The sequence below is a fragment of the Rhinoraja longicauda genome, chromosome 4 (assembly GCF_053455715.1).
Source record: "Rhinoraja longicauda isolate Sanriku21f chromosome 4, sRhiLon1.1, whole genome shotgun sequence".
Classification (NCBI taxonomy): domain Eukaryota; kingdom Metazoa; phylum Chordata; class Chondrichthyes; order Rajiformes; family Arhynchobatidae; genus Rhinoraja; species Rhinoraja longicauda.
The window spans coordinates 17,972,050-17,984,921 of NC_135956.1; the positions used below are offsets into that span (position 1 = coordinate 17,972,050).

The following is a 12,872-nucleotide window of genomic DNA, read 5'->3' on the forward strand; positions in this document are numbered from 1 at the left end:
TCAATCTCCACCTTACAAATATCCATTGGCTTGGCCTCCACAGCCTTCTGTGGCGATGAATTCCACAGATTCGCCACCCTTTGACTGAAGAAATTCTTCCAAATTTCCTTTCTAAAGGAACCTCCCTTTCATTCTGAGGCTATGGCCTTTGGTCTTAGATGCTCCCACGCCAAAGGCTGGAGTAACTCAACGGGACAGCTGAGTTACTCCAGCATTTTGTGTCTATCCTCGGTGTAAAACACCATCCGCAGTTCCTTCCCACTTTAACAATGGACTGACTGCTCTGGATTATAGACAATAGGTGCAGGAGGAGGCCATTCGGCCCTTACGAGCCAGCACCGCCATTCAATGTGATCATGGCTGATCATTCTCAATCAGTACCCCGTTCCTGCCTTCTCCCCATACCCCCTGACTCCGCTATCCTTAAGAGCTCTATCCAGCTCTCTCTTGGATGCATTCAGAGAATTGGCCTCCACTGCCTTCTGAGGCAGAGAATTCCACAGATTCACAACTCTCTGACTGAAAAAGTTTTTCCTCATCTCCGTTCTAAATGGCCTACCCCTTATTCTTAAACTGTGGCCCCTTGTTCTGGACTCCCCCCAACATTGGGAACGTGTTTCCTGCCTCTAACGTGTCCAACCCCTTAATAATCTTATACGTTTCGATAAGATCCTTCTAAATTCCAGTGTGCACAAGCCTAATTATGTTCATATTGTGATCACCGCGACCCACTTCCCCAGATGCAAACAAGCGCCCCCCCCCCCCCCCCCCCCCTGCAGATTAAACACACAGCGTGCAGTGGACTTTAGCCGTGCACAGCGGCTCCCAGAGCAGAGCTGTTGCAGAGCACGGGCGCGCACTCGTGGGGAGCGGGAGCGGGAGCGCGCACTGGGGGGACGGACGGGAGCGCGCGTCGGGGGCGCGGCCCCGTCACATGAGGCAGAGCGAGAGAGACAGCGCTTGGGGTTTGGTCTGGATCTGGGACTGTATCTGGGCTCGCTTGTGGCTGCTGGACGCTGTGAATGAACCACCAGCACCTCGCGGTGGTGCAACCAAGGTAAAGGAGGTCCCCACACCATCTGCCGGACCTTTGCTTATTGCTGCTGGTGGATTAACGGTCCCCCCTCCTCTCTCCCTCCCTCCCCTCCTCTCTCTCCCTCTTTCCCCCTCTCCCTTCCCCCCTCTCTCTTCTCCCCCTCTCTCTTCTCCCCCCCTCTCTCTTCTCCCCCCCTCTCTCTTCTCCCCCCCCTCTCTCTTCTCCCCCCTCTCTCTTCTCCCCCCTCTCTCTTCTCCCCCCTCTCTCTTCTCCCCCCTCTCTCTTCTCCCCCCTCTCTCTTCTCCCCCTCTCTCTTCTCCCCCCTCTCTCTTCTCCCCCCCTCTCTCTTCTCCCCCCCTCTCTCTTCTCCCCCCCTCTCTCTTCTCCCCCCCTCTCTCTTCTCCCCCCCTCTCTCTTCTCCCCCCCTCTCTCTTCTCCCCCCCTCTCTCTTCTCCCCCTCTCTCTTCCCCCCCTCTCTCTTCCCCCCCTCTCTCTTCTCCCCCCCTCTCTCTTCTCCCCCCCTCTCTCTTCTCCCCCCCTCTCTCTTCTCCCCCTCTCTCTTCTCCCCTCTCTCTTCTCCCCTCTCTCTTCTCCCCTCTCTTTCCCCCCTCTCTCTCTTCCCCACCCTCTCTACCCCCCACCCTCTCTACCTCCCCCACCCTCTCTATCTCCCCTCTCTCTATCTCCCCCCGTCTCTCTCCTCGCTCTCTCCTCCTCTCTCTCTCCCTCTCTCTCAATCCCTCTCTGTCTCTCCCTCTCTCTCAACCCCTCTCTCTCAACCCCTCTCTCTCTGTCCCCTTCTTACTCAGATATATTGTCAACAGTTCGCCTGGAAACGTGTGGTTTTACTTGCTGCTGTAGCGTTCAATCCAATTTCTCTTTTGATCTGTCCCCCACCCCCCCTGCTGTTTGAGATGAAAGGTCAGGGTTTGTGCTCAAGGAGTTGGTTGCTTCACCTCACACTCCTGCATGGTGCCACCTCACCCGCCCTGAGCCTCCCCTCTAGTGGGATCTGGCTGTCTGCAACAGTGCTCGGTTCATGTTGTGTTCCCTGCGTGATGTGGCGGAGTCCTTCAGTGTGCCGGTGCTATGAAAATGGCACCTCGCCTGACGCTGTGCTTGAGATTAATGCAGGGATCGGCACCTGGCCGTAGTCAATGTTATATTTAAACAGTGCCGAAGCTGATCATTGTCTGCGCACCCATTCCTAATTCGCGCCTTCTTGGACCAAACTATTAAATGAGCCTCATTTGTAACATTGTTCGACAAGGTCGTTAACAAATTGACCCCATCCATCGCTGTAAGCGACCGAATTTCGTCCAATATTGGATGACAAATAAAGCTATCTTGATCTTGATCTTGAGTCGATGCTCAAGGATTGACAAGAGTCTCGGAATCTTATTACTTCCTAACCATAGTTTTACCTAAAAACAAAAACCGCTAGCAGTAGTGCTTTCTCGACTACTGCCACGGTGGGGAACTCATTTGGGTCCTGGTGTGTTTGGTGCTGGCTCTGGAGTGGAAGCGACAAGGTTGTAATTATTCGGTAATCCCTGGAGGGGCTGATCACGAAAAGGTGACATTAAGGACGTTTATTAGGTGGCGCAGCGGTAGAGTTGCTGCCTTACGGCGAATGCAGCGCTGGAAACCCGGGTTCGTCCCTGACTACGGTTCCTGTCTGCACGGAGTTTGTACGTTCTCCCCGAGATCTTCGGTTTCAATAGACAATAGGTGCAGGAGGAGGCCATTCGGCCCTTCGAGCCAGCACCGCCATTCAATGTGATCATGGCTGATCATTCTCAATCAGTACCCCGTTCCTGCCTTCTCCCCATACCCCCTGACTCCGCTATCCTTAAGAGCTCTATCCCAGCTCTCTCTTGAATGCATTCAGAGAATTGGCCTCCACTGCCTTCTGAGGCAGAGAATTCCACAGATTCACAACTCTCTGAAAACGTTTTTCCTCCCACATTCCAAAGACGTGCAGGTTAGTAGGTTAATTGGCTTGGTAAATGTAAAAACAAATTGTCACTAGTGGGTTTAGGACACTTCTAGTATAGTCCCTGGTGGACTCTTCAGGAAGTGATGACCACAAAATACAAGATATTAACCTTGGACAATTAAGCACGGTGGTGCACACAGGCATGTCTTCTAGTATAGTCCCTGGTGGACTCTTCGGAAGTGATGACCACAAAATACAAGATATTAACCTTGAACAATTAAGCACGGTGGTGCACACAGGCATGTCTTCCTGTCCTAAGGAGAAACAGTAAGAAACAGTAAAATATAGTGGTAGAATAAACTTTAAGATAAAATGTGATAAAACCTCAGAGTGGTTAGCAGACAAATAAATGTTTTTATATATGGCATGGCTGAAATGGTTAAAGGTGATCTGGAGGAAGGAACTGCAGATGCTGATTTAAATCGAAGGCAGACACAAAATGCGGGAGTAACTCAGCGGGACAGGCAGCATCTCTGGAAAGACGGAACGGGTGACGTTTCGGGGCGAGACCCTTCTTCAGACGGGTCTCGATCGCAAAAAGGTCACCCATTCCTTCTCTCCAGAGATGCTGCCTGTCCCACTGAGTTACTCCAGCATTTTGTGTCTACATTTGGTCTAAGGTGATGGTCTCTTTTTACTTTCTAAATTTTAGGTGTCATTAATTTGCAACTTACCTGTCAAGTTGTCTTGTTTCTTTTTGCAATGAAGGAGAAATCTTTTTGGTTTGTGTGATAATGTGTATCATAACTCGGAAATTTCACTTTAAGTAAATTATTGTATTCTTGAACTTTTTAAATCTGCGTGTTTGTGGGCACGATTTTTGAAGTCAATGTTGTAATGTATAAAGAAGAATACAAACACGTGGGTCTTGATTTAGATTAGAAAACGAAGGCAAAAGATTATCTAGAAATGTAGCTCTGAAGATGTTCAAATGTGCACATATGGTTAATGTAGAGGTATATTTAGAATAGAAATGTCACCTATTCATTTTCTCCAGAGATGCTGTTTGACCCGCTGAGTTAATCCAGCTTTTTGTGTCTATGGTTTAAACCAGCATTTATCATATCATATATATACAGCCGGAAACAGGCCTTTTCGGCCCTCCAAGTCCGTGCCGCCCAGCGATCCCCGTACATTAACACTATCCTACACCCACTAGGGACAATTTTTACATTTACCCAGCCAATTAACCTACATACCTGTACGTCTTTGGAGTGTGGGAGGAAACCGAAGATCTCGGCGAAAACCCACGCAGGTCACGGGGAGAACGTACAAACTCCTTACAGTTCAGCACCCGTAGTCAGGATCGAACCTGAGTCTCCGGCGCTGCATTCGCTGTAAAGCAGCAACTCTACCGCTGCGCTACCGTGTCTTCCTCCACCTTTTGAAAATGTAGAGGTGTTGTGCCACTTACGTAACCTGACTTTTCAGGAAAAGAACAAGTTACATTCTCATCTGCAGATATTTTCACTTTGGGACAAATTTACTCCTCTCAATGAAAACAATTGCAAAGCCGTTTCATGTGAATCATTGTGATTGATGAGTATACACATTCTGAAGAAAGAATCACCTAAATATGATTTTTTTTGTTTTCCTCGATTATTATATTGTTTACATTGTACCAAGTTTACATATTCTGTTGTGCTGCTGCAGGTAAGAATTTCATTGTTCTATCTGGGACATAAAACACTCTTGTTATGCTTCTTTAATCTCCTAGAATTTGTTCATTTCAATACTTGCCATTAATGTTTACACAAGTAGAATTGTGCCCCTACCGTCACCTTATTTTGCAAAGAACCCATTGTATCTGTATCTTGTCTGAGCGGTAGAATAAGAGCCCAATTAATCACACTCTAATCCCGCATTTGATTCCAGTTGGCAGGTTAGGTTGTTTGCATGTACAACACCAAACTGTGGAACCACACTCCCAAGAGTCAAGCAAGAGTGTTCGATTGTCATATGTACCAAAATGGAACCATTAACTTACTTGCAGCAGTACAAGTTTGTAAATGTGGTATCCACTAGAAAAATAATAAACCAACAAAAACCAACGGGGTACTGATTGTGAATGATCAGCCATGATCACATTGAATGGTGGTGCTGGCTCGAAGGGCAGAATGGCCTACTCTTGCGCCTATTGTCCAAACAGTCCAATAAATTAAAATAGAACCCAATGTAGTGCAAAACAAAACAAAGCTTGATGTCCCTAATGCAACCAAGACAGTTTGTATATTCCGTGCTTTGCCATGGCACAAAGTTCTCGGATGGACAGAGGAAAAGGTTCACGAGTGTTCAATGCCTCCTGAGGAAGGTTGGGGATGGTGACGAAATGCATCATCTCTGGTGACTTGGGAATTGCTGGCACAATGCTCAAAAAGAGCTTAACGTGGACAGCATTAACAGTCTTGGGGAGTTGCGTTGGGAGCACACAGGATCCAAATAGAACAATTACACCACTTGCAAATTATCCACCTGCCCATCCTGTTAAGCCCCATCTACATTGGCCGCTTAGGTCCCAACATTTACCTTAGCAGTCATGTTGGAACCCATGGAACTGGAGTAAAAGCTGGTGATCTTCAATCCCAATCCTGTCTTAAGAAATGTGAAGATGGCTAGTTTAACGGTCAATTTATTTTAGAGCTCATTTAAGATTCCAGGTTTTAAATGCTGATGTTTAGACCATCCCCAATTAAATACATAATTATTAAAGTAGTGTCAGTGAGTCACTCTGCATTCCCTACCTGCCAACGGAAAATACTTATTGGAGAGTTTAAATACAAATCATTTTACTTGCTCCTTTTAATTTTTACTCAGTCCAACTTTTCATTTCTCCCTCTTAATTTAAGTGCAGGATTTGGCATTGAATTTGACTTCTTCCTTTCTCTCTGTTTTCTTTCTCAGTCCTTAAAAATATTTGTTAAGAAGTTTATTTGTTTGGCCTCCTGTAATTAAGACTGGTGACCTTTGTTCCGTGCAATACTTTTATCAGCTTGCATTTTTAGCAAGTCATTCCATTTGAGCCGAAAGGTGCGGGGAACCTTTAACTGTTACAAGACTGCGCTCAATAATTTAAACTGTTTTGTCAATCTGGGGAATACTGATGGGAGTTAATAAATCTAATACTATTTGGTTTTCTTGACAAATTTATGGGATTGAGTTATGTTCATCACATGGGGAAAGAAAGAAACATGATCATTGATGTCAAGAAGAAGTCAAGTCAAGTCAAGTCAATTTTATTTGTATAGCACATTTAAAAACAACCCACGTTGACCAAAGTGCTGCACATCTGATTAGGAAGTGTTTGCTTCAATATCGGGGCGGCACGGTGGCGCAGCGGTAGAGTTGCTGCCTTACAGCGAATGCAGCGCCGGAGACTCAGGTTCGATCCTGACTACGGGCGCCGTCTGTACGGAGTTTGTATGTTCTCCCCGTGACCTGCGACGGTTTTCTCCGAGACCTTCGGTTTCCTCCCACACTCCAAAGACGTACAGGTATGTAGGTTAATTGGCTGGGCAAATGTAAAAATTGTCCCTAGTGGGTGTAGGATAGTGTTAGTGTGCGGGGATCGCTGGGCGGCGTGGACCCGGTGGGCCGAAGGGCCTGTTTCTGCGCTGTATATCTAAATCTAAATATCGTACTGTTGTTCTTTACCAGTCATAGCCATTTCCACAAATAGTTTGTTGAGCAGCTTTCACAGCACAGAAATGTCACCATTTATTTATAAATTCCAGGTATTGCACTTAGCTCTATTCTGCCATTTTTTTTCCCGGAGTGCTTATTTAGTAACTTTCAAAAATGAATAAAGGTTATAGGTCTGCTTTATTGTCTTGCAAATATTAGTATTTCGGTCTTGCTGGTTGAGGAGATTAAAATGCTAATTGTAGGGCTAGTTTTGTTTCCTTTAGAGCTACAGTGCAGAAACAGGCCCTTCGGTCCACCGTGTTCACGCCGACCAGTGATCCTTCTTCAAACTGATGTCAGGGGAGTGGGCAGTACATAGATAAGGAAGCGTATAGATAAAGAAATATGAAGGTGTGCTTGAAGTTAGTTACTTGAAGTTAGGGAAGTCAATGTTCATACCGCTGGGGTGTAAGCTGTCCAAGTGAAATATGAGGTGCTGTTCCTCCAATTTGTGCTGGGCCTCACTCTGACAATGGAGGAGGCCCAGGACAGAAAGGTCAGTGTGGGAATGGGAGCGGGAGTTAAAGTGTTTGGCAACGGAGAGACTTACAAATGTGTTAATTTTTGGAATGTGGGAGGAAACTGGAGCACCTGGAGAAAACCCACGTAGTCACGGGGTAAACATACAAATTCTGTGCAGGCAGCACCCTTAGTCAGAATTGAACCTGGGTCTCTGGCGCTGTAAGGCAGCAACTCTACCGATGCACCATCATGCTGTGCAAGTATTTTTAGACTAAAATCAAAGCTAGGTACAAGTCTTGTTCTGACCAATGACTAATTCACCTTCTAACAAATCAGCTTGCTAATGTATAAATTTCTGCACAACCAGAGATTAATTTTATGGTATAACCTGTAAAACTTTGATTGTTGATATGTTAATAGATACAAATTTAATACAGAGAAATGTGAGGTGTTGCAATTTGGGAAGTCTAACATGGGCAGGATCTACACAGTGAATTGTAGGTCCCTGGGGAGTGTTGTAGAGCAGAGGGATCTCGGAGTGCAGGTGCATGGTTCCTTGAAGGTGCAGTCGCAAATTGATAGGGTGGACAAAAAGGCTTTTGGCTCATTGGCCATCATCAGTTAGAGTATAGAAGTTGGGAAGTCATGTTGCAGTTGTATAAGACGCTAGTATTGTGTTCAGTTCTGGGCACTGTTATAGGAAAGATGTTGTCAAGCTGGAAAGGATACAGAGAAGGTTTATGAGAATGTTGCCCAGACTAGAGAGTATGAGCTATGGGGAGAGGTTGAGTTGGCTGGGACTCTGTTCCTTGAAATGCGGGAGGATGAGGTTAACCTTATAGAGGTGTATAAAATCATGAGAGGAATAGATCGGTTAGATGCACAGAATCTCTTGCCCAGAGTGGGTGAATTGAGGACTAGAGGGCATTGGTTTAAGTTGCAGGGGAAAGATTTAATAGGAATCTGAAGGGTAACTTTTTCACACAAAGGGTGGTGGGTGTATGGAACAAACTGCCAGAGGAGGTAGATGAAGCAGGGACTATTCCAAAGTTTAAGAAACAGTTAGACAGGTACAAGGATAGGACAGGTTTGGAGGGATATGGGCCAAACGTGGACACGTGCTGGCGTGGACAAGTTGTGCTGAAGGGCCTGTTTCCACGCTGAATCACTCTATGACTCTATGTTAAGAGTTCACTTTGTTTTATAAAGTCTGTTAAGTGATTTCTTTAACTATTGAGCCATTTTACGGAAACCCTTCTCGTGAAGGTGATTGTGAGGGACATACTGCTTCTGTTTCGATATAAAATATATTGGACATATTTACTCTTGGCTAGAGTTGATTTAAATGCATAGACAATATAGGTGATCCTATTTTAAATCTGAACATTTAAAGGACATGGGGCACAAAGTTTTTTAGTCTGGCAGCATGGGGAGTGAGCATATGTGGTTGAGTGATTAGGGAGGGTAGATGAGCAAATGTGTTTTGCCCTGAGATATGAACTGCAATGTGGTGAAGCGTGTGGAACTGCTGCCTCACAATACCAACAGCCCAACAGGTTCAATTCTGATCATAGGTCCTGGCTGTTGAAGATTGCATGGGTTTCTTAATGCTTGAGTTTCATCTCCCATCTCGGCTGTATAGGACTTTTGTTAGGACACATTTGGAGCTGCAGTTCTGGTTGGCTCATTACAGGAAAGATTGGATTTGGAAAGAGTGCATTCTGGTAGTTTACCAGAATAATGCCTGGATTAGGGGGTATTTGCTACAGGGAGAGGTTGAATTGACTTGGACAATTTTCTCTGGATTGCCAGAGGTTGCAGGGAGGCCTGATAGAAGTATACTAGACCAAGTGGACCCATTGGGCCCAAACCTCTCCTGCATTGATGCAGCACCCTCTCCTCCCCCCTCTGGAGGATTAGTGTGAATAAGATGGCTTGGTGGGCTGCAGGGTTTGTTTCTGTGCTGTATGAGTGCAGCAGTTACAAATGAACTTTAAATTCCTTTCCTTGTCCTTTGCCCATCAACCAGCATTGATTTTATGTAAAAAGTCTACAAAAAAATTGTTTTTGAATATGGTTTAAGGAAACGTTACTTTCTGCTGTATATATCTTCCATTCTCCTTTTTTAGATACATTGGTATTTAAACAGATTTTGACAGCTTTGTTGCAGAACTATATGAATTTACGTGGCTTTCTCTATTGAATGTACATGAATACATTTCATGCTTTTTATTTTGTATATGGGTTCAAGCATTGGAACAATTGAGACTAGGGATGCAGACGAGTACTCATGGCGGTTAGGTTTGGAGTTAAATGCCGGAACTGAAATCTGAGCGGGGGCAATTGCAGCAGGTCAAACTAGTTGAAAATTTCCAATGAATTGGAGTTTCCAGTAAATGCCTGCGGAATGATTGAATGTTCCTTTATTTTTAAAAATGTAATAGATATAGAGGGATATGAATCAGCTGGAAAGTTGGGCAGAGCAATGTCACGTAATTCAATCCAGACATGTACAAGGTAATGCATTTTGGGCTGTCCAATTTGGCTCAGACTTGTACAGTAAATAACAGGGATCTTCGAAGCATTGATGTACAGTTGCACCTTGGGGTGTAAGTTCATAGATCCCTGAAAATGATGGCATGGGTGGATAGTCATCGACAAAGCTGGCCTTTGTAGCACAACAGTCAGAACATCATGTTGCAACTGTGTAAGACATTTCCTGCCACGTTTGTCCTGTCTCTCCTTTCTTCCAGCTTTCTTTTCTTCCCCGCTCACTCCCCCCCCCCCCCCACCATACAAACAGTCTGAAGAAGGGGTCCCGACCCGAAATGTCACCTGTCCATGTTCTCCAGAGATGCTACCTGACCTGCTGAGTTACTCCAGCACTTTTGTCCTTTTGTGTAAACCACCATCTGCAGTTTCTTGTTTCTACTGTAAAATACATTAGTAGGGCCACATTTGGTGTATGTGCCCAACACCAAGCCAACTCCAACTTCTGTGTCGTTCTGATCACCACCCTATTAAAAGGTGTGTGGTAATACTAGAAAGAGCACAGAAGAGATTCACCAGGATGTTGTCTGAAATGGAGGGCTTTATTTATGCTGCTCCTTCCAAGACTGCAATAAATTGCAGAGAATTGTGGACGCAGCCCAGACCATCATACAAACCAACCTCCTTTCCATTGCCTCCATTTATACCTCGCGATGCCTCGGCACGTCCACCAGCATAATCAAGGACGAGTCGCACCCTGGCCACTCCCTCCTCTCCCCTCTCCCATTAGGCAAAAGGTATAGGTGTGAAAACGCTCTCCTCCAAATTCAGGGATGGTTACCTCCTAGCTGTTATCAGGCAACTGAACCATCCTACCACAATTACAGAGCAGTCCTGAACTACTATCTACCTCATTAGAGACCCTTGGACTATCCTTGATCGGACTTTACAGGCTTTGAACTACTATCTACCTCATTAGAGACCCTTGGACTATCCCTGATCGGACTACAGGCTTTAACTTGCACAAAATGTTATTCATGTTATTCCCTTTATCACGTGTCTCTACACTGCGAATGGCTCAATTGTAATTATGTATTGTCTTTCCGCTGACTGGTTAGCACGCAGCACAAGCTTCTCACTGTCCACGTTGACAATAAACTAAACTATAAGAATGAGGAAGGTTTAGTACAACTATATAAAACAAGAGTTGGGTCACATGTAGAGAACTGTGCACAGTCATGGTCACTCAACTATAGAAGTTGTGATAACATTAGAGAGGATGTGGAGAAGGTTTGCTTGGATGTTACCTGGGATGGAGCATCTCTGTCATGAGAAGAGGCTGGATGGGTCTGGGTTTATTTTCTTTGGAGTAGAGAAGGCTGAGGGGTGAATTTATTTGAGATGTACACAATTTATGTTGGGTAATTAGTGAACAAATCTCCCTGCCTCACTCCTGAGCACAGGTATCTATAACCAGAAGGTTTTGTTTGAAATATGGGACGATATCTGGAGGGGTTTGAGGATGAATATTTTCTCCCAGAGAGTGGTTGGTATCGGAATGCACTGCCAGATGGGATGGTGGAGATATGTAATCTTATAACATTTAATGGGTAGTTAGATGAGCCGATGCTCATTCAGGGCTGGCCACAAATGTACTGTTGGGCTGCACTGATGCTGCATGGCAGCAACTCCACCGTTATGGTGCCCTAGTAACCCATTGTGTAGACATTTATCATTGTTCAAGACACATGATTTTTCAGTTCCATTTATTCACATACCTTGGTTCTGGTCTAAAGAAGTAGCTTAATGTACCAAATGCAACTTTGAAAAAGCAGAATTTACAAAATGTGCTGAACCAGGGATCCTGCAAAATGGAGCATCCTGCAAATGAACTGGATTTGTTGCCTGACTTGTATGTTGCAGAAATTTCATTGAAGTTTTATTTTTATTTTTTAAAAGTCCCACATTCATGAGCAAATTTGTCTGGAAGCTCAGCCTTGTCCTTTGAGTGCACTGATAACCAATGAATCTCCCTGCAGAAAGCAAGACTTAATAGAAATACACTTAAATTTTAAAATAGTATATTATCAATGCGAGACATAATATTGTGCATATCTTTATATTGTTACTTGAAAAATATGTAGCCAATTTCCCCCAAATTAAACTAATATTAAGTATCTTGTTGCCATTTGAAAAGGTGTCTGTCAGGCTACATGACTGATTAATAGTGCTGGTTTAAACCGAAGATAGACACAAAATGCTGGAGTAACTCAGCGGGACAGGCAGCATCTCTGAAGATCTAGACCTGAAAAGTCACCCATTCCTTCTCTCCAGCTGCCTGTCCCGCTGAGTTACTCCAGCATTTTGTGTCTATGACTGATTAATAGGTCAGTTTATTCTAGTTGGCTGCAAGAAGGAATGCTTTTTATTACAGTGAAAAATCTCAAATTATTTTAAATGAGTATATAATGCACTCCTGTTCAATGTAACATGAACTAAACTAGCTATAGCATGAACAGGGCTCATTGATTTTTTTATTTAATTTGATTGGCACTGCACATTAATGGTCATTTGCACAATCGGAATGCTAACGTAACACAATGAAGTGCATTTAAGTGAATCTAAAAGGAAAAAAACCCAAATGTACCACAGTGAGCTGTTTTCTGTTTCCATGTGATACTTGTTTATTTTTTCTGAATGTACTCCCAAGTGCATTGTTTCTGGAATGTAGCTGAATTAAGTTAGTGTGTATTAAAATGTTTTAGTTGCTCACATCTGCAGCTCCAAAGTATTGTCATCTAATTTTAGATTGGAGATGAGGAAGATGAGGAAGAACTTTTTCAGTCAGAGAGTGGTGAAGGTGTGGAATTCTCTGCCTCAGAAGGCAGTGGAGGCCAGTTCGTTGGATGCTTTCAAGAGAGAGCTGGATAGAGCTCTTAAGGATAGCGGAGTGAGGGGGTATGGGGAGAAGGCAGGAACGGGGTACTGATTGAGAGTGATCAGCCATGATCGCTGAATGGCCTACTCCTGCACCTATTGTCTATTGTCTATTTATCAGTGGTCTGTAACAGATCAACAGTGTTCAGAAGGACAGCTTTACTTAGGATTACTTAGTTTAAGGTGTAGGAAAGAACTCCAGATGCTGGTTTAAATCAAAGGTAGACACAAAATGCTGGAGTAACTCAGCGGGTCAGGCAGTATCTC

At 44.5% G+C, this 12,872-nt stretch overlaps 1 protein-coding gene across 1 annotated transcript in view; it reads left to right on the forward strand.

Moving 5' to 3' along the window:
- The first annotated feature begins 939 nt into the window (after positions 1 to 939).
- lpin2 (lipin 2) overlaps positions 940 to 12,872 on the forward strand; it is a 94,811-nt gene continuing 82,878 nt past the window's right edge. Inside the window, exon 1 of the mRNA XM_078397282.1 lies at positions 940 to 1,057. The gene's annotated coding sequence lies outside the window, so the exon portion shown is untranslated. The remainder of the gene's footprint in view (positions 1,058 to 12,872) is intronic.